This window comes from Vombatus ursinus, unplaced genomic scaffold, assembly GCF_900497805.2.
Source record: "Vombatus ursinus unplaced genomic scaffold, bare-nosed wombat genome assembly UNPS02014799.1, whole genome shotgun sequence".
Classification (NCBI taxonomy): Eukaryota; Metazoa; Chordata; class Mammalia; order Diprotodontia; family Vombatidae; genus Vombatus; species Vombatus ursinus.
The window spans coordinates 50,557,260-50,576,026 of NW_020954577.1; the positions used below are offsets into that span (position 1 = coordinate 50,557,260).

At 46.5% G+C, this 18,767-nt stretch overlaps 1 protein-coding gene across 2 annotated transcripts in view; it reads right to left on the reverse strand.

Annotated features, from left to right (window-relative positions):
- Positions 1 to 18,767, reverse strand: part of LOC114050620 (sorting nexin-10) — a 70,321-nt gene that overhangs the window by 34,099 nt on the left and 17,455 nt on the right. Inside the window, exon 1 of one of the 2 annotated variants that reach the window (XM_027872452.1) lies at positions 17,610 to 17,739. The exons of the other annotated variant lie outside the window; for it this stretch is intronic. The gene's annotated coding sequence lies outside the window, so the exon portion shown is untranslated. Of the gene's footprint in view, positions 1 to 17,609; positions 17,740 to 18,767 lie in introns of those variants that run through there. 2 annotated transcript variants of the gene reach the window in all.

The window sequence follows — 18,767 nt, forward strand, 5'->3', positions numbered from 1 at the left end:
TGTGCCAGGCACAGTGCTAAACCCTAGCTTTGCATTCCTTCATCTTCTTCATCATTGTCAACACCATCACCAATATTCATACAGCCCTACTATGTGCCATGTATAGCGCTAACCCCCAGCTTTGCATTTCTTCATTCTCCAGTTTTGGGGGTTCTCTTTTCCACTCCTGGACAATAAGGATCTCCTTCAGGCCTCAGACTTGTTCTTACCCTGGAGGGGCCCCAGGCCATGGTCTCTAACTGGGTGATTTTCACACAGTCTCCAAACCTCAATTCCCTATTTATGCTTCAATAGGACAATACTAGACTAAGCTGGTTGGGGAGTTTACTCACTGCCCATTGATGTCATCAGTTGATAGTTACATAAAAGCGCCACAACTAAAGCTCCTACTGTGTGCTGGGTTGGAGACACAAAAGTGCACAGAGGAATCAGTCCCTGCTCTCTGGGGGCTCCCCCTCCCAGACTGGTAACCACCAGTACAATCAGCCAGTGAAGTGCCCTCCAGGAGGGCCCAGCAATGCAGACCCCAATGCACAACAGAAAGGCTAAATAACAATTTAATGCATTAGTCATTAAGCTCTTCCCAGCAGGCTCTAACCTTTTATCCCATTTCAGGTGATTAACTGAGCACTTTCAGCCTGGTAACCAAGCCTCCCCACCCGGGCCTTCAGTCTAAAGAAGAGCGTCTCTTCTTGGGGTGCCATTTCCTGGGGTGGGGGTGAGGTAGCATCATAGGAACCTAGATTTAGGATTTTAAGAAGCCTCAGAGACCAGCTCCTTTGAGCTCTTTCATTTGACAGATGAGGAAACTGAGGCAGAAAACAGTTTAGTGACTTGACCAGCATCTCACGGATCCTTGGCTCACAGACTGGACAGGACCTTAGAGGTCATCTAGTTCAACCTTCTCATTTGACAGAATTCCTTCATCTTCTTCATCATTGTCAACACCATCACCAATATTCATACAGCCCTACTATGTGCCATGTATAGCACATTTCCTCATTTGAGGAAACGGAGGCCCAGGGACTTGAAGTGACTTTCCTAAGATCACAGCCAGTTGGCACAAAGCAAAGTTGAGATTCCAACCCAGGTCCCTGACTCTATATCCAGCAGTTCCATAGGCACGTCACACCTGGCCCCTCACGCCCTGCTTTGTTCCTCCTGGACTGTAGGCCTGGGAATTAGCCAGAGCCCCCACTCGCCAGACTGGGCGTTCTCCTATCTAGACTCTAGAGCCTTTTCCATCCCAAGCTTCCCCAGCGGCCTGGCCTGAATGCCCGCTTCGGCTTGTGCCCGGGTCTGGCCCATCCCACAACTGGCCGATGACCAGGAAGAACGAGCATTGTAACTGCAGCTCAGGAGGGCCAGAGCCCAGGGCATCCAGGGTCATCCACGACTGGTGGAGCCAGGGAAGGAGGAGAATGATCCGAATCCAGGCCAAGGGCTTCCCCGCCCTCTGCTTGGGTCTTGGTTTGCCGAAGTCTCACTCTGGGGTCCGGAGAAGGACGAGAGACAGAAATCAGTCGGCACCGTCCTGAGATAAGGGCAGGGTGGGGCTGGTAGGGAGAGGTCTCGGCTCACATGGCATGCAAGGCCGGGATAAGCAGGGCTTTTCAAACGTGTATAACTTCCTTATTGCTTTGTTATGTGTTATTTTAACAGAAAAAAACACTGTGTGTAGGTTTCCTGGGCAGCAGAACAGGTGCAGAGTTTTGGAAACCAACACCTTATTGGGTAATGGGCCTACCTGGAGAGGAATCCAGGTGGAAAAGCAGGTGGTGCAAGGAGGTCAAAGGAACCGTGAATGAGCCCCGGGGCTCCCAAGAGGGGAGCGAACTGATCTCAATCTAGCCCGGAACAAACCCTGGGGCCCTCTCATCTTATAGGTGAGGAAACTGAGGCCCAGGGAGGTGACACGGGTGACATGCCCACCCAGCATCATAAAGGTGATGTCCTACATTCAAGGGCAGCCAGCCTAGGAGTGAGGAGCATCACTGTCAGAGGCCTCTGTGCCATCCTTCCTCAGTTAACAAGCACTCTAGAAACAAAGCCAGCTACCAAGACACACCAGGGAGGGCACTCCCCACCCCCTCTGCCACCGCCACCCCCAGTCAAGATGTAGCATCCACACACGCCTACGTGATTTCTTCCTCTAATACAGAATTCTCCACCCTTAGCCCCGGGATCAGCAGTCTGTCCAATTTCACAGCATCAACCCATCTCTAAAGAGCCTGAAACCAAAGGGGAAAATCCTTCACAAGCCTGAGGGATGCACGGGAGCCGCTGGGACTTTGTTAAACCCACTTTCTGGGACGCTGGGGAGCAAAGGAAACCAGAGCCCGAAACGGTTCATGACATCCCAGGCTTTATGGGTGTTGACTTCTTTTAGTTAAAAAAAAAAAATGCTGTAACAGGATTTGTATAAAATCGGGAAGCCTGGGAATCAGCCCACCAGTGTGCAGCACACAGTAGGAGCTTGACAAGAACGGATAAACGAAGCACAGAAAAGTAGGATTTAACATAAACGAAAGTGCAGGCTCCAAGCCCTTGATGTTGCCTTGGTAACCAAGAACAGGAAACTCAGCTTGCTGTTAGAACATACCCATCCTGCCTTCTCGATGGCTGGGGGAGGGTGGAGGGAGGGAGAGAATTTGGAACTGAAAATAAAAATAAAATGATTTTTAAAAAAGAACGTGCCCATCCTATCCTTTTTATTTTGGGGGAAGAGCAGAAGAGGAATTGATGGAGGGCAGCTTTTATTCCACTGGCCAAAACAAGAATAATAACAAACATTGACAAAGCACTTTAAGTCTAGATTTGCAAAGCACTTTGAGTAAATTATCTCATCTGAAATGAAGTAATCCTGTGGGTGGAGATTCACTTGATTCCAAATCCAGAGTCAAAGGTTCTGGGTTCAAATCCAGCCCCTGCCACTTGCCACTGTGTATCCTTGGCCAAGTCATTTATCTTCCCTAGGTCTCAGTTTCTTCATCTGTAAAAGCTAGGAGTAGGCTCTAAATCTAGGATTCCTGATCACCATTCCACTCCTTATTTATTAAGCACCTACTCTGCACACGTCTAGTTGTCAGGGACACAAGATAAAACAAATGCAGAAATCATAGGTTGGGAAGAAGGGAGAGGCTATAGATGGGTGCAGGTTGCCTGCCCCCTTTCCAGCAGCTTTTCCCATTGGCTGCCAGGCCTCACATCCAAGCATCAGTCGGGACACCAGGGATGAGGACAAAGAAGAAGGCTCAGAGGCCAGAAGACTTGCCCAGGGGCACACAGCTCTGAGCACCCGAGGTAGTCTTCCTGATTTCAAGCCTAGCCCTTTAGGAACATCTATCACCTCTGCGGCCTAGCAAGGGCTGTGTAGACTTGGCCTGCAAACTTGCGGACTGGCTTCAGGCCCTTTTCTCTGGCCAGGGAACCCAGTAATTGTTACCGATTCTCTCCTTCTTGTGGGGTCATTCAGACGCACAGACCCACAGCCTGTTAGAGCCAGAAAGACGCACAGCCCCTTTGTGTTACAGACGGGGGAACTGAGGCCAGGGAAGGGAGAAGGCTGGTCTTGGGTCCCACAACAAAGAGGCAAGAGCCACACTCCCTGACCCCTGCACTCTGCCGAAGAAATGTGGAATTCATTCCAGAGCGAGCCTCTACATTGGCCTTTGACAAAGCTGGTCAAACCTCCGGTGAGAATTTCGACCAAAAATACAAGATTTCACCACCAAACTTGAAAGTCACTGAAGGGTATTTTGAAGTCTCCCATCACATCAGGACCCAACCCAAGGATTTGTCTCTCTAGCCCAGGAAACCACACACCACGCCCTTGGGAAGGATGACCTTTTAGAAAATCAGTCGGTGCTTCTCCTCCAGAACAAAGGCTCCCAAGTCCACCTCTCTGAGGTTTCATCTCCTGACTCCACAGATTATAGAATCTTAGCCTTAGGGGGCAAGGTGCCCCAAAGGGATACATTTGCCCTCATTTCAAAGGAGGAAACTGACGAAGGCCCAGAGAGATGAAACAATCTGGTCTCCCTGATTCCTTCCATCCTAAGCAATTCTACCGCTAAAGCAATTCTCTGGTGTCTAGAAGGCGCCCCAGACAAAGTGGCCCGTGCTGCTATTTACCACCTTTGTGACCTCAGAGAAGCCCCTTGACCTCTCCCTGAGCCTCAGTTTCCATGATTGTGAAATGAGAGGTTGGATTAGATGTCCTGTTCTAAATGATCACTATTATTGGCAGTAATAATAATAGCTAGCATTTATATGACACTTTGCAAAGCACTTTACCTGGGTGGTAGGTGCTGTTATTATCCCCATTTTACAGATGGGGAAAACGAGGCTCAGAAAAGTTAAATGCCTTGTGAGGAGTCACACAGCTAGTAAGCGTCTCAGGAGGAATCTGAACTCAGGGTATCCTGACCCTAAGGCCAGTGCTTTGGGTCACCCAGATGAGGACGAGATGGCCTCCTGATCGAGCACATGACGGGGCTGGACTCAATCACAGGACCTCAGATTATAAATTGCAATGGAGTTTAGAGATCTCTGAGGCGGCCCCCTCATTTTATAGATGAAGACAACAGTGTCTCATTCTATTTTTTTTTTTTTTTAGGCAATTGGGGTTAAGTGACTTGCTCGGGGTCACACAGCTAGTAAGTGTCAAGTGTTTGGTCTGAGGCCGGATTTGAACTCAGGTCCTCCTGACTTCAGGGCCGGTGCTCTGTCCACTGCACCACCCAGCTGCCCCTAAGACAACCGTGTCGAAGAAGGGACTTGTCCAGGGCCAGCAGGCAGCACGCCGCCAAGCCTGGCTATAGAAAGCTGCATTCTCTGATCAGAAGTTCTTATTTAGCCTGGCTACGCCTTCCACGGTGATGCTCGGCCACTCTCCCTCTCCTCTTACGGCCCTGCGGGGAAAGACGGCTCTTACTCCACTTCAGAGACTGTCTGTAGGTAAAGTTTGTTTGTAAATTGTTTGCCAAGTCTCTCAGTTCACAGGGGAGGAAACAGAGGCCCAGTGGAGGCCGTGGGCCCCCCACGGGCTATCTGGTCCAAGCCCTTCATTTCACACAGGGACAACGGGACCACTCACAGTCACACAGCTCATCAGTAGGAGAGCTGGGATTTGAACTCAGATCCCAAGGCTCTGGGAACAGCATCCTTCCCGTAGGCCCCACGGTTCAAGGTTAAAAAGCCAGGGGGCATCAGAGCCCAAGCTTGGGCTCTTTCCCACCCAAGGGGCAGCCCCAGCCCCTGCCCCTCTTGTTCCAACTTCCCAGGGCCTGGGAAGGGCAGAAGTGAGGTAAGGGCCTGCCTGTGGATTCCTCCCACAGGTCCTTTTGCATTTTGAAGATGATGCAAAGCCCTTGGGAGTAAGCTAGGCTGTTCAAGGTCTCCCAGGAATCATCAGGAGAAGCAGGAAAAAAACCTAACCTTTCCCATACACATAAGCATCACTCCACTAGGCTTTCTTGTGACCCAGAGTTCTAGAGGGGCACCAGGTTTAAAGCCTGAGGCCCGCTTCCAGACCTCCTTCAAGTCTGGCCAAAATCCCACCTTCTGCAGGAAGACTGTGCCAGCCCCTCCCTCTGTGGGTCATTTCCTGTTTCTCCTGCCGATAGCTCATACCTGCAGAGTTGTTTGGGTGTTTTTAGGATTAGATCATAAGCTCTGGGTGGGCAGACACCATCTTTTGCCTTTCTTTGTATCCTCAGAGCTTAGTACAATGCCTGGCACATAGTAGGCTCTTAATAAATTCCTCCTTCGTCACTTGCATGGGTGACTTTGGACAACTCACTTAACCTCTGAGTCTCATCTTCATCTGTGTAGACTGCATGATGCCAAGTGCCCTTGAGCTTGGAAGCCCTGAGTTCCAATCCTGCCTTAGACACTCACCGGCTGTATGACCCTAGATACATCCCTTCATCTCTCCTAGCCTCAGTTTCCTCATCTGTAAAATGGCAATATTAATAAGAATAGCACCTAACTCCCCAGGTTGTTTTAGAAATCAAATAAGATCATGTATATAAAGTGTTTCACACATACACATGTTAGTTATTGTTGTAGTTGTTATTATTACAAATCTATGGCCCTGGTACACTTTACTCTTAAGGTGTAAGCCTTATAAACACACACACATACACACACACACACACACACTCTCTCTCCAAAAGCACAGTTCAGACTTTACTCCCAAGGCCAGAGAAGCAGAAACACTTACAGCCAAAAATGTCTAGACGCGCCAAAGTCGTGAAATCAGAGGCCCAGAGGAAGCTGCTGGGTTATCTGGCATCTCCGTAACCACATGCTTAACAAGCCCAGTTAGAGGTCACTCTGGCCAGGCTGGAGGAGGTCGCTCAAGGGCCCGCTTCCCAGGCTTCTCCAACCCCCTAGAATGTGGGCAGACCCATCAGGTCTCATCCCAGCAAAAGCCCCTCTTTGTGCATGGCGAGGCTCTCTCTCCCTAGTGACCAGCCATGCCCCTGCCTGCTGGAGCCTTAGAGTCTAAGGCAGGTGGGGATTTCTTTGCAGGACATTTGCCTGTGAAGGCCACAAATCCTTCCTAACACCACCAAAAAAAAAAGTCCAATGTGAGGGAATGGCCTGAAGTCCTTATTCAGAGCTGCCTAGAGGCAGTACAGGGGCTGCTATCCCAGTAGCTAGAAAGACTCAGGTTCAACCTCTGACACTTACTAGCTGTGTGACCCTGGACAAGTCCTCTAACCTCTCAGTGCTGTGGGCACCTTTCTGCAGCTTTTTTTTTTTTTTGCTTTTTTTTGGGTGAGGCAATCAGGGTTAAGTGACTTGCCCAGGGTCACACAGCTAGTAAGTGTCAAGTATCTGAGGTCAGATTTGAACTCAGGTCCTCCTGACTCCAAGGCTGGAGCTCTATCCACTGCGCCACCTAGCTGCCCCTTTTGCAGCTTCTTAACCTTTTGGATGGTATAGACCCCTCTGACAGTCTGGTACAGCCAGTGGACCCCTTCTCAGAATAATGTTCTTAAATATACAAAATAAAATACATAGGATTATAAAGGAAACCAGTTATATTGAGTTACGAGTATCAAAATAATCATAATAAATCGCGTTTACAGCCCCTAGATTAAGATTCTCTGCTCTAGGACTACAGCTTGCAAAAAACACCTGCTAACCTCTACTGGTGGAAGGATTGTCCTTGCCTGGGAGTTTCCCTATACCAACGGTCCAAACCCGCTTCATGAATATGCCAATTCCCTTTTTGTCTCCACCCTGTCTCAGGGGTGACCCTTCTTCTACCCGCACCCTTGATCCCATCCCCCCTAGTCTTCTCTGGAAGACTGCCTTCTCTACCATCCACACTCTCATTTTCAGTTTTTCCCAATGGATGACTCCTTCCCCTCTGCTTATGAACAAACAAGCCCCTGCCTCCTGCCTCCTGCATCCTCTGGAAACCTTCCCTTGATCTGGACCATCTCCCGCACCGGCATGCTCTATCTCTCCTCTCCTTCTCAGAGACAAAGCCTCTACAAGCCATGCCTCAGTTTCCTTTCTTGCTCACTTCTAAACAGAACTTGGAGTGGATAAGTGGGATGAGTGAGAGTGAGAAGGTGAGGATGACCCTGAGGGTGTGGCACCTTCCGGTGCCAGGGACGGGGTGGGGCCCTTCACAGGAAGAGAAAGCTAGGGAGAGGAGAGGGAGATGTTCTTTTTGAGACATGTTGAGTCTGATACGCCAAGGCAACCTCAGGTTTAAGATCACCAAAAAGCAGGTGGTGATGGAAGGCTGGTGCTCAGGAGAGAGATTAGGACTGGTATATGAATCTGGAAATCATCTCTGACAGAGGACAATTGAGCCCACCAGAGTGGATGAGATTACCAAGCTGGTGGAGAGAGAGAGAGAGAGAGACAGAGACAGAGACAGAGACAAAAACAGAGAGACAGAGACACAGAGAGAGACAGAGAGACAGAGAGAGACACAGAGAAAGAGAGATACAGAGAGAGACAGAGACAGGGAATACAGTGTCCTGGGGGTGGACCTTAAGGGACACAGTACTGGACAAAGGTCCAGCTAAGAACACAGAGGAGCAGTCAGACAGGCAGGAAGAGAACCAGGATGAAGCAGCAAAGTCCAGAGAGGATAGACCCCTTTTATTAAGGGGATTTGTTCTGTGAAGTTTGTATTCAGTCAAAGGGACGCACTTGAGGACCTAGAGGGCCACATGTGGCCTCATGACTGCAGGTTCCCCACCCCGGGGAAAGAGTACCCAGAAGGAGGAGATCAACAACGCCAAAGGATGCAGAGAGATCCAGAAGGATGGAGAAAAGACCACCGGATTGGGCAATTAAGAGACTGTTGATAATTTTGAAGAAAGCAGTTTCAGTCGAATGATGAGGTCGAGTCTAAAGACCCCTTTTCAACATCCAAAAATGTAATTTGCTAAAGGGCAGAGATGGTCTTGGGCAGTCAGGTGGCACAGTACATAAAGTGCTGAACCTGGAGTCAGGAAGACCTGAGTTCAAATCCAACACCAGATACTGTTGGGAGAATTTTCCCATGGGAGTTCTAGCTTCTCTTGGCAGAAGCTGAGGGTCACAACCTGTTGCGGGGCAAAAACAAGGAAGTCTCACAAGACCTCTCCTTTGCTGACATGTAGCTCCCACGGTTGGCTCGGCTCTCCTTTCATTAGGAGAAAAGTCCTGCTCATACCCCTGACACGAGGGCTGCAGGTGTCCAGCAGACTTGGTGATTGGCTATCACGTGGAGACCACGCTCTGATCAGGTGTTACCAGGGATATAAAAGAATGCTACTAGCACTTAATAAACGGAGCTTCTGCCATCTCGCTGTCTCCCGCCTCATCAATGCGCCTCCGGTTAAGAGTATTGAGCTGGTCTCATGCTCACCACTGCAGCGGCTGCGTCAAGATAATTACTAGTTGTGTGACCCTGGGCTACTCACTTAACCTGTTTGCCTCAGCTTTCTCATCGGGCAGACCACTCCAGTATCTGCCAAGAAAACTCCAAAGAGGTCACGACGAGTCAGACACAACTAAAAACTACTAAACAACAACAATAAAAGAGATAGTTTCAGGGGCAGCTAGATGGCGCAGTGGATAGAGCACCGGCCCTGAAGTTAGGAGAACCTGAGTTCAAATCCAACCTCACACCAAACACTTGACACTTACTAGCTGTGTGACCCTGGGCAAGTCACTTAACCCCAATTGCCTAAAAAAAAAAAAAACCTAAAAGAGATAGTTTCACTTTGTATTTGTATATCACACAGGGCATGGAATAATGCTTGTTGATTGTATTAATTTGTGACTGTTGATTGAGAAAATGCGTCAAGATAAAAACCTACTATTAAGACAGTGTGGTATGTGTAATTGGGGGAAAATAAAATACTATTTGAATAAATAAATAAAGGGATGAATAAATGAATAGGTGAATAAATAGATTAATAAATAAAGGCAGTGTGGCCCAGTGGAAAGCACCCTGGATTCATATGTAGAAGAACCCGGTTGGAATCTGGGCTCTGTCACTATGTCACGTTGGACAAATCACCTCTCTTCACAGGCCTCAGTTTCCTCATTTGTAAAAAGGTGAGGTTGGATGAAATGGCCCCTAAAGTCCCTTCCAGTTCTGAATCTATGACCTGTGCTCCATATGCATTTTTAAATGATGAAATATATGTGTGAGATATTAAGATGGTGCCCTCTCTCACTCCCAAGCCCCAGATCCCAAGTTGGGAGCTGGGGGTCCAGGAGCCCTCCATGCTCTCTAATATTCAGGGCTCCTATTTCTAAGGTTTAAGCCCCAGAGTATGGCCAGGACCACCCAGGCCTCCAGGGGCAGCCACAGCAGCTGGGACAGGAGTCAAAAAACACATCTAGTTAAAGAAAAACCCCTTTTCAATGCCTCTTAATCTTGGCATCCTATCAATGAACCAAAGTCCAAATCAGAACAGCACAAACATGCCACGGAGGAAAACAGAGGGCAGGGGTGGGGAAGGGGAGGTGGGGGTGAGGAAAGAAAATCAGACCTGGATTTGCTCCAGCAGAGGTTCAAGATTATAGGATCATGGAAGGGGCCTCAAGACAGGCCACGGAATCCAGCCTCCTCAATTTACTTAGGGGGAAACTGAGCCTTACAGAGGTGAAGAGAGGATTCAGGAGAGCCAGGTTCAAATCCAGACTGCCAAAGTCATTCAAGCAACAAGGATTTATAATAACAAGTATTTTTTATTATTATTTTTTACTATGTGCCAAGCACTGACCCTGGGCAAATCACTCAGCCTCTCTTGGCCTCAGTTTCCTTCCCTGTAAAATAGGTGGGTTGTACAAGAAGGCCTCTGAAAGGTCCCTTCCAGCTCCAAATCTAAGACATGCCCAAGGTAACCCAGGTAAGATTTGAACTCAGGTCCTCTGCTTTCAGAGCTGGTGCTCTTTCCACTGCTTTCTCCTCAGTTTTCTCCCAGAGGACCAAATCAATCCAAGAATCAGAGAAGAGCCCTCAGAGTCTACTCTAGACAAAGATTCACTTGTACAATCATCCCCCACGAGGGACCCTCCAGCGTTTGCTTGAAGATCCCCAGTGATGGGGAGCTCACCACCTCCCTAGCAAGGCAACCCAATCCACTCAGGAGAGCTCCCCCTGTAAGAAAGCCTTCTTCGACACTGAGCCCAGAGCTTCCTCTCTGCAACACTTCCCAGTTCCCCCAGTGTCTCTTTGTTCTGCCCTCTCAGGCCAAGCAGAACTTCCCAGGCAACTTGGGAAGGCCTTAGATCAATGCAGTGCCCAGCCACAAATCCAGAGAAACGGACCCGATACTCCAAGACCCCTGACAGAGAGGTGATAGCCCCAGGGTGCAGAAGGAGGCTCCCAGACATTCTTTTCTGAACACGGCCAATTCGAGAATTGCTTTTCTAAACTAGACAGATAGATATAGTTACACGTGTATATCCATATGCAGATAGATAGATATGTGGCAAGAGTTTTCTTTTTCTTTTTTTAAAGCAAAGAGAAGTGTGAAGGAGATAAAAAACCAACGTTTATTCATTCGAGTGAGGCTCAAGTTATCATGGAAAACACCGTGAGAACAAAATCAAAAGGCTGGACCTCAGACCAAAACATCCAGATGGCTGAGAACTGAGTGAAGACAATCTGAATCCCCGAGACTGGTTTGAGACGGTGTCCTAACACCGCCCGCACACAGCAGCTGCTTAATGATTGCTCGTTGACTGATGGAGAGATCGATATTCCCCGGTACCGGCTAACCTGAAGTCTGACAAATTCATCTCTTCATAAACCACTTATTTTTCCAGGCTCCATTCTAAAGATTCATAAACAAATTCCCTTTTCTACAACATTATTGCGTTGCCTGGGCCGTGGTAAGCACTTTATAAATACTTGCTGATGGCTTATCACACAAGGCACTGGGGAGCAGGGCCCCACAGATTCATAATCACAATCAGAGCTAATATTTATATCAGAGCTTTACAAACAGTGATTTCACTGGGGCTTCTCTTGAGAGGCGAATGCAGTGATTACCTGCATTTTACAAATGAGGAAACCGAGGCTCAAGGAGTTAAATGACTTGTCCAGGGATCACATGGCTAATATGTGTCAGTCAGTCCATCAATAGTCAGTCAATAAACATTTATTAAGGGTCTACTCTGTGCCAGGCATTGTGCTAAGCACTGCATCTAAGACAGGATTTGAATCTAGACCTCCCTGATTCCTCTTCCTGCTAAGACAGTTACCTCTCTAAAAACAACTATATTTCTAAGTATTTTATGACTCAATCGTATATTTGAAATAGATCTCTAATTCCCTGAGGTGCTCACCCCCTTTGGCAGTAGACACCACTATAGGCAATGGGAAGGGAGCTTGGGGATCATCTCTCTATTCTCTCATTTTACAGATTGGAAAACTGAGGTCCAGAGAATTGAAGTAACTTGTCCAAGGTCATTAAACATCAGAGGCAAGATTTGAACCAAGGTCCTTTGACTCCAGACCTGGGGCTTTTTCCACTACCCCCCAGTGGCCTCTTCTAACACTGGATCAAATTCAAAGATGCTCTAACCATCTGACGAGCAACAGATAAGCAACAGGTACTTATATACAACGTACTACAGTGGTATCCTTCGGCTATTCAGAGAAGTGAGTGAAGCCCCCAGAATTTTGAGTGGACCCCCTACGAGGGACGAACAGGAGAATATGGGCAAAAGCAACCCAAACTGAGTAGGCATGGATGGGTAGCAACCTGCACCACTGAAGGGAACACCCAATCCACAAGATCAGAGGTTCCTTGACCTATCTTTCTCACCGCTTCTTGCCAAGAAGCTTTCTTTGGCAATATGCTGAAACCTACTGATGTTCAATACCCACCACTTTGACACTTCACGATTACAGTGGGGGTCCATGATCCATAGTCATACTGTATCAGCAAAAGGTTACTGGAGCTAAAGAGATGGGGTTTTATTTCGGGGAGCACTGAACAATTACCCAAAGGTAAGCCGGCTCTTCTCCCATTCATTTCTGGACAATTTCCTCATTGTCCACCTGCAGTGTTTGTTCAAAATCGACACAATGAAGGACCGACTAGGTCCATGAACTGCTCACCCAACTGCAAGTCATAGCGCTGACAATAGACTACCCAGCATAGGATGACCCAGAAAAATAATAGGAAAAAGAAACCGAAAAGTATCCTCTTCTCCAAAATTCAGCGAATAACACTTTAACCAATTTCACAAGCTACCCAAGTAGGATCCTTTAATATGACGGACGGTCCCCCCATCGAGTCATCATTAAGCATTCATTAAGTGCCCACTATATGCCTGGCACTGTGCTATACAACACCTTGTGGCACAAGCCCACCCAGTACCTCATGATAATGTTAGAATAGAAGATCCAAAGGGCACCTAACTTTGAAAAGCTATCAGGAATCCTGGCTATTTTTACGGCTTCTTCCGGCAGTTTTATAACTGATTCCTGAAAGAAAAAACAAATAGACTGCTAGACATCAAAGGCTACTTGAGTTTTAATTGAAGTTAACAACTCCTGGTGCACAGCCAAAGCCAACTTTGAAAATACGCTGAAGAGACAGGCAGCATGGTACAGGAGGAAGCACGACGCATTTGGGGTCACAGGGTCAGGGTTCAAAACCTACCTGTCTGCTTCCAAGCTGGTGCTGCCCAGTAAAATGTAAACTCCTTGAGGGCAGAAGTTCTTTTATTCCTATTTTGACCCTGGCTTCTCCCCCTCTCTCATCTAATCAGTTGCCAATCCTCTACTTTCTACCTTCACAACATCTCTCTTCTTTCACCTGCCCCCACCCTGGGGCAGGCCCTCATCACCTCACACCTGGACTATTAGCATAGGCTGTAGGTGGGGCTGTCTACCTCAAGTCTCTCCCTGCTCCAAACCATCCTCCAGCCACCAAATCGATTTCCCCAAAGTGCAGGTCCCACCATGTTACTGCCCAATCAATAAACTCCACTGACTCCCTATCACCTCCAGGATCTAATAAAAATCCTCTAGCATTCAAAGCCTTTCATGATCTGGCTCCTCCCCACCTTTCCAGTCTTTTTACACCTTACTCCACTTCCTGGCTTCCTTCAAGTCTCAACTAAATTCCTCTTTAACCTTATTGTCTTCACTTTGAGATTACCTTCAATGTTTTCTGTCTGTATCTTATTTTTTGCATGTTGTCTCCTCCATTAGACTGGAGAGCAGGGCTTGGGAGTTTTGCCTGTTTTTGTATTTCCAGCATTTAGCACAGTGCTTGGCACATGGTAGATGCTTAATAAATGCTAGCTGACTCACTGACTTACTGGCACATAGCAAGCTCTTAATAAACGCTAGTTGACCATAACTTACTGCAGACGGTAGAAGCTCAATAAATGCCAGTAGACTTTACTTGACTTTGAGTGCCCAGAAACAAGCACAATGCCTTGCACATTTTCACTGGACTAAACTCATGTTTTCATTGGTCCAGGGAACTGGGAGAAGAAACTCTCTCTACTAATGTGCATACTCTGTAATTTATAGCGGTAGTGAACTAAGACCCTGAACCAGGTAACACGAGAGGCCCAGCGTCGCTCAGCGGCTACGTATCGGAAGCCAGACTCAACCCAGGTCTTCCTGATTCTAAGTTCACTCTCTAGCCACCATACCAGGTCATCTCTTGCCTTGCATATGGCAGTCCGTAATAAATGCTGACTGGACTAAAATGGATTGGTCCAGCAGGAGCAGAGTTTGCTTGTGGAGACCTGGGGAACACAAGGAGAGGCTTTCCTGGCTATGGGATGCTGGAGCCACAGCAAATGCTATACCATCAGAGGATGAAGAGGAGGGAGAGACCCCTGGATTCCTATTTCTGTGAAGGAGGGGGGGAGGGAAATTATGTGCAGTGGGATATTTTCTCACTTCTAAAACCCAATGGTCCCATATTTATGAAATCGCTGACCCCAGTGTATTAGCCACATGAGCACTCATTTCAAAGAGATCTCAGTACAATGTTAAGTAGTCTTCACCTAGCATATTACAGAAGACTCCGCAAGTACTCAAATATTAAATTGTGGAACAACGGCATATGAATATAATAGACTAGTATTGTATGATTACAAACCATGAAGAGTTTTTCGCCTTCTAATGGGTAGGGAGGGGTGGAAGGAGGGAGAGAATTTGGAACTGAAAATAAAAATTATAAATTTTTTAAAAAAAGGAAATAATGAAGAAGAGGAATTTGGAGAAACCTGGGCAAATTTGTGCCTCTCTTTGGGACCGATACTGGTTATTAGAATTACTCAAGATTTTAGTTTCCTTTTTAGTGTTCTTTCCACTTATATTATCGTAGTCATGTCATAATCATTATTGGAGGAACTAAATTCAGTTGGACTCGATAAACATTTATTAAGCATCTACTATGTGCCAAGAACTATGCACACTGTAAGATTCTTAACATTTGCCTGTCTCAGTTTCCCCAACTGTAAAACGGGAATAATAATAGCATCTACCTCACAGGGTTGTTACGAGGATCAAATGAGATAATATTTGTAAATAACTCATGTTTTCATAATGAAATAATACTCGTAAATATTTGAAAAACTTAAAACACTGTATAAATACTAGCTATTATTAGATAAAGAGATAAAAACAAAACAAACTCTGCCCTCAAGGAGCTCAAATCTACCTGTTGGACAAACATGTATACTAATAAGTAAATACAGACATGAAAGACAATACGGCACAATAGTTAGAGAGCTGGCCTTAGAGCCAGAAACCTGGGTTCAAGTCCTTCCTTGGACTCAACACTGGCCCCAGGCACCTCCTTAAGACTATGCACTTCAACATTTACTAGCTGTGTGACTCTGGGCAAGTCACTTAACCCTGATTGCCTCACCAAAAAGAAAAATAAAAAGACTGTGCACTTCAGGGAAGGTGCAGCCCCAGAATTAGTAGAAAAGTTTTCCTCATCTAGGAATTCCCTATGCCAATGAAATCCCAGGTATTCATTCATTCACATATGTATATGTATATGTATACATATATATAAATAATGATATCTTATATTATTTAAAATAGCATACTCAGAGTCAGAAGAGACATTAGTGATCATTTAGTCCAATCTCCTCATTTTACAGATGAGATAACTGAGGCCCAGGGAGATAAAGTCAAGGACACACAGGCTGAAAGTGGGGGAGCCAGAATGTGAATCCAGGCGCTCCTCAGGTCTAGCATCGAAGAGATCGAGAGGGTAACCATCAATCCAACTTTGATACCCCAACTATCGAAAGGTGAAGCATGCCAACTTTCAGTCTATCGCTCTAGGGAAAGTGGGGTGTTGCCACATCCCTTTCTGGAGAGGAAGTATCAAGCTGTCTCCCTCTGATGCTTTATCGCGCTCTGAGCTGACCCAGAACCCTCCAAAGCTTTACCAGATTTCTGAAACTCTCTGTGGCATGAATAACTTTTCTTTATAAGCTTTCCCTTGAAGTCACCCTGGGATAATGAATCCATGCTCATCCGTCCCGGCCAGACTCCTGGTAAAGGAGTTCCATTTAGCAGAGGTGCCTGAGCTCAAAGGCAAGTGTCCAGAGAGGGAGGGGGCGCCCTGATTTTTCACAGACAGAATCAGGAAATCACTGAACATCAGAACGGAAAGGACAAGTGAGCATCCTTCACTTGAGGACCTCCAGGAAGAGGGAACCCACCACCCTGCCCAGACAGCCCGTCCCACTTTTGAAAAAGTGTCTGCAAGTTTTTCAACTTTAAATCAGCCTCTCTGGGAATTTACAAAGGCTGCAAATAGTTCTGCCCTCAAGCTGAGCAAGGCTAATCTCTAGCCCACATTTCTTCTGGAGGATAAACATCTTTTGGTTCACTGCACCAATGACTGATCAAACTCAATGTTTTTCCGAAAAGTGGTGCCCTGAATTGAACCCACACTCCAGCTGTGATCTGACCAGGGCAGGTTGCCAAAGGACTCTCACCTCCCTGGGACTGAGCACCGTGACTTTCCAAATACAGCATCAGATCTCATGAGCTTTCTTGACTCATTGAGCTCGCACACCCTCTGTTACCTTTTTCCAACGAGTGACCTACTTCAACAATTTTGTTCGAGCCTCTGCTCTTCTGATCCACAGCTTACTATGCTCCTCTCTCTAGGGGAACCCATTTATTTCAGCCATGGCTATGCTTCCCCTCAGCCTTCTCTTTCTACCCACTTCGTGACCTACCATCATCTTAAAATGTGCTTTAAAAAAGAAAATCACATGACATTCATAGGTTATGTTCAGATTGACATTCAACAAATTTGAAATAGAGGTATCCATAATAAAAAAAATTCTAATTTTCACTAAATTTCAGCCTTGCCTTCCATAATCTCTGTTTAGCTCAGTTTCCTCAACTATAAAATGGGGATAATAACAGCATTTACCTTACAAGGCTTTCGTGAGGATCAAATGAGATAATATTTGTAAAATGCTTAGCAGAGTGTTTGGCAAAGTGTTTGATGCTTAGTTAAACGCTTGTTTCTTTCCCCCTCTTCCCCTCTTCTATGACACAGGATAAAAACAATAGGTTTCAGGGTAATTTATCTAAAGGAGACAGACAGCTCCATCCTAGACCATTAAAAATACACAAACATACATATACACACAGTGTGTATGTTTCCATTTTGCCAGAAGAGGCCTCGTATGCCATAATCAATCAATCGATAAAGGATTTCATAAGTGCCTACCGTAGGCAAGGCACTGTTAGTATATGGAGACATAACATGGAGTTGACATCAGTTGAGTACAGCATCCTTGGATCAATCAGAAGCTGTTCTAGGCTCAAGGCTCAAGCTGTTCTAGACCCCAATAGTGCCCAAGCCCAAGAGAACTCCAGGGTGAAGAAACTCCTCTGGCCACAGCAGATCAGCCTCTTAGGGGGTAAGAGAGCCGCCCCAGGCACTGAGAGGTCAAGGACATTGTCCAGGATCACTCTGCCAGGATGTCAGAAGCAGCACTCAAACCCAGGTCTTCCTGACTCCAAGGCCTACTCTCTACCCACTACTTCACACTGCCTCCTCTTGTAAAGGATAATAAAAGAAAAAAGAAAGAAACTTAACTTTGTTACCTACCCAGGAATCCGGTGCTTAAAGATTGATTCTGAGTCTTCTGTCAGCTGATAGCTTAGTTACAAAGTCTATTTTAACAGCACAAGCAGACCATAACTTCAGCTTGAGGAAGAAGGCAGGGGCAGGTAGACGAGTCCGCCCCTTATAACTACCAGCCCTCGGCCACAGCCTCCACTGCAACGTCCTGGCAAACGTCCAAAGAGCTGCTGAGGCCTGTGCCAGCCACCCCCCACCCCCACCTTGTTCCTTATTTCTGTACAAGATTCATGTAAACAGCTCAGTCTCCCAGAAGTGTTTCCAGTTCAAGGTCATGGGGCCACCCAACAATGGGGAGTCCCAGATTAGGCTACAATACCTATAAGTCACCTGGTTTATTCCAATTGGAAAAGGTTTCTGTCAAGTGAATGGATAAGGACTAGTAGAGAGAAATGCAATTCATATCCCTTCATTAAAGCTTATCTTTCCTTCTTTCTTTCTCCCATCCTGACCCCCACCCCCATCCCAAAGAGAAAACAACCAGTTGCTTCCTCATTTGGCCAGCGTTTTTTTTTTTCTCTTTAATTAACTTTTACTTACATATGGCACTTTTTTCAAAGCTAGAATTAGGGGCTTTTCCAGTAAAGGAGGTTTAAATACTGAATCCAGCAGAGAAGTAGTCACACAATAACCACCAGCATCTACTGCTAAAGTCATTAATCCAACCAGACCAAGAGGGTGTTATCAGCTCCACCCTTTCAGGAGTCCTTGACAAAGAGGAGTTGTGGATGCAATGCGCTTCTCCACCTCCTCTCTTATAACAAAGAGTTTTTTAAAAGAGGGAGAAAGCAAGGTCAGAGAAACTTACCAATACATCAAAAGAGGCTCACATTAAATGCAATATTCTTCCCCTTTTCCCCACAGCCTCCCAACTCCACAAAGAAGAGGAAGGAGGATAAAGATATTTATGGTTATCAGCTAGGTGGCACAGCAGGTACTAATATCTACAATGGCTATAAAGTGCTATAAAACTTTAAGGTTTGCTAACAGCTTTATAAACTAATTATGAGATCCTCACAACAACCCTGCTAGGTAGTATTCTCATTATCATCCCATTTGACGGAAGAGAGGAAGGAATGAAGGAAGGAAGGAAGGAAGGAAGGAAGGAAGGAAGGAAGGAAGGAA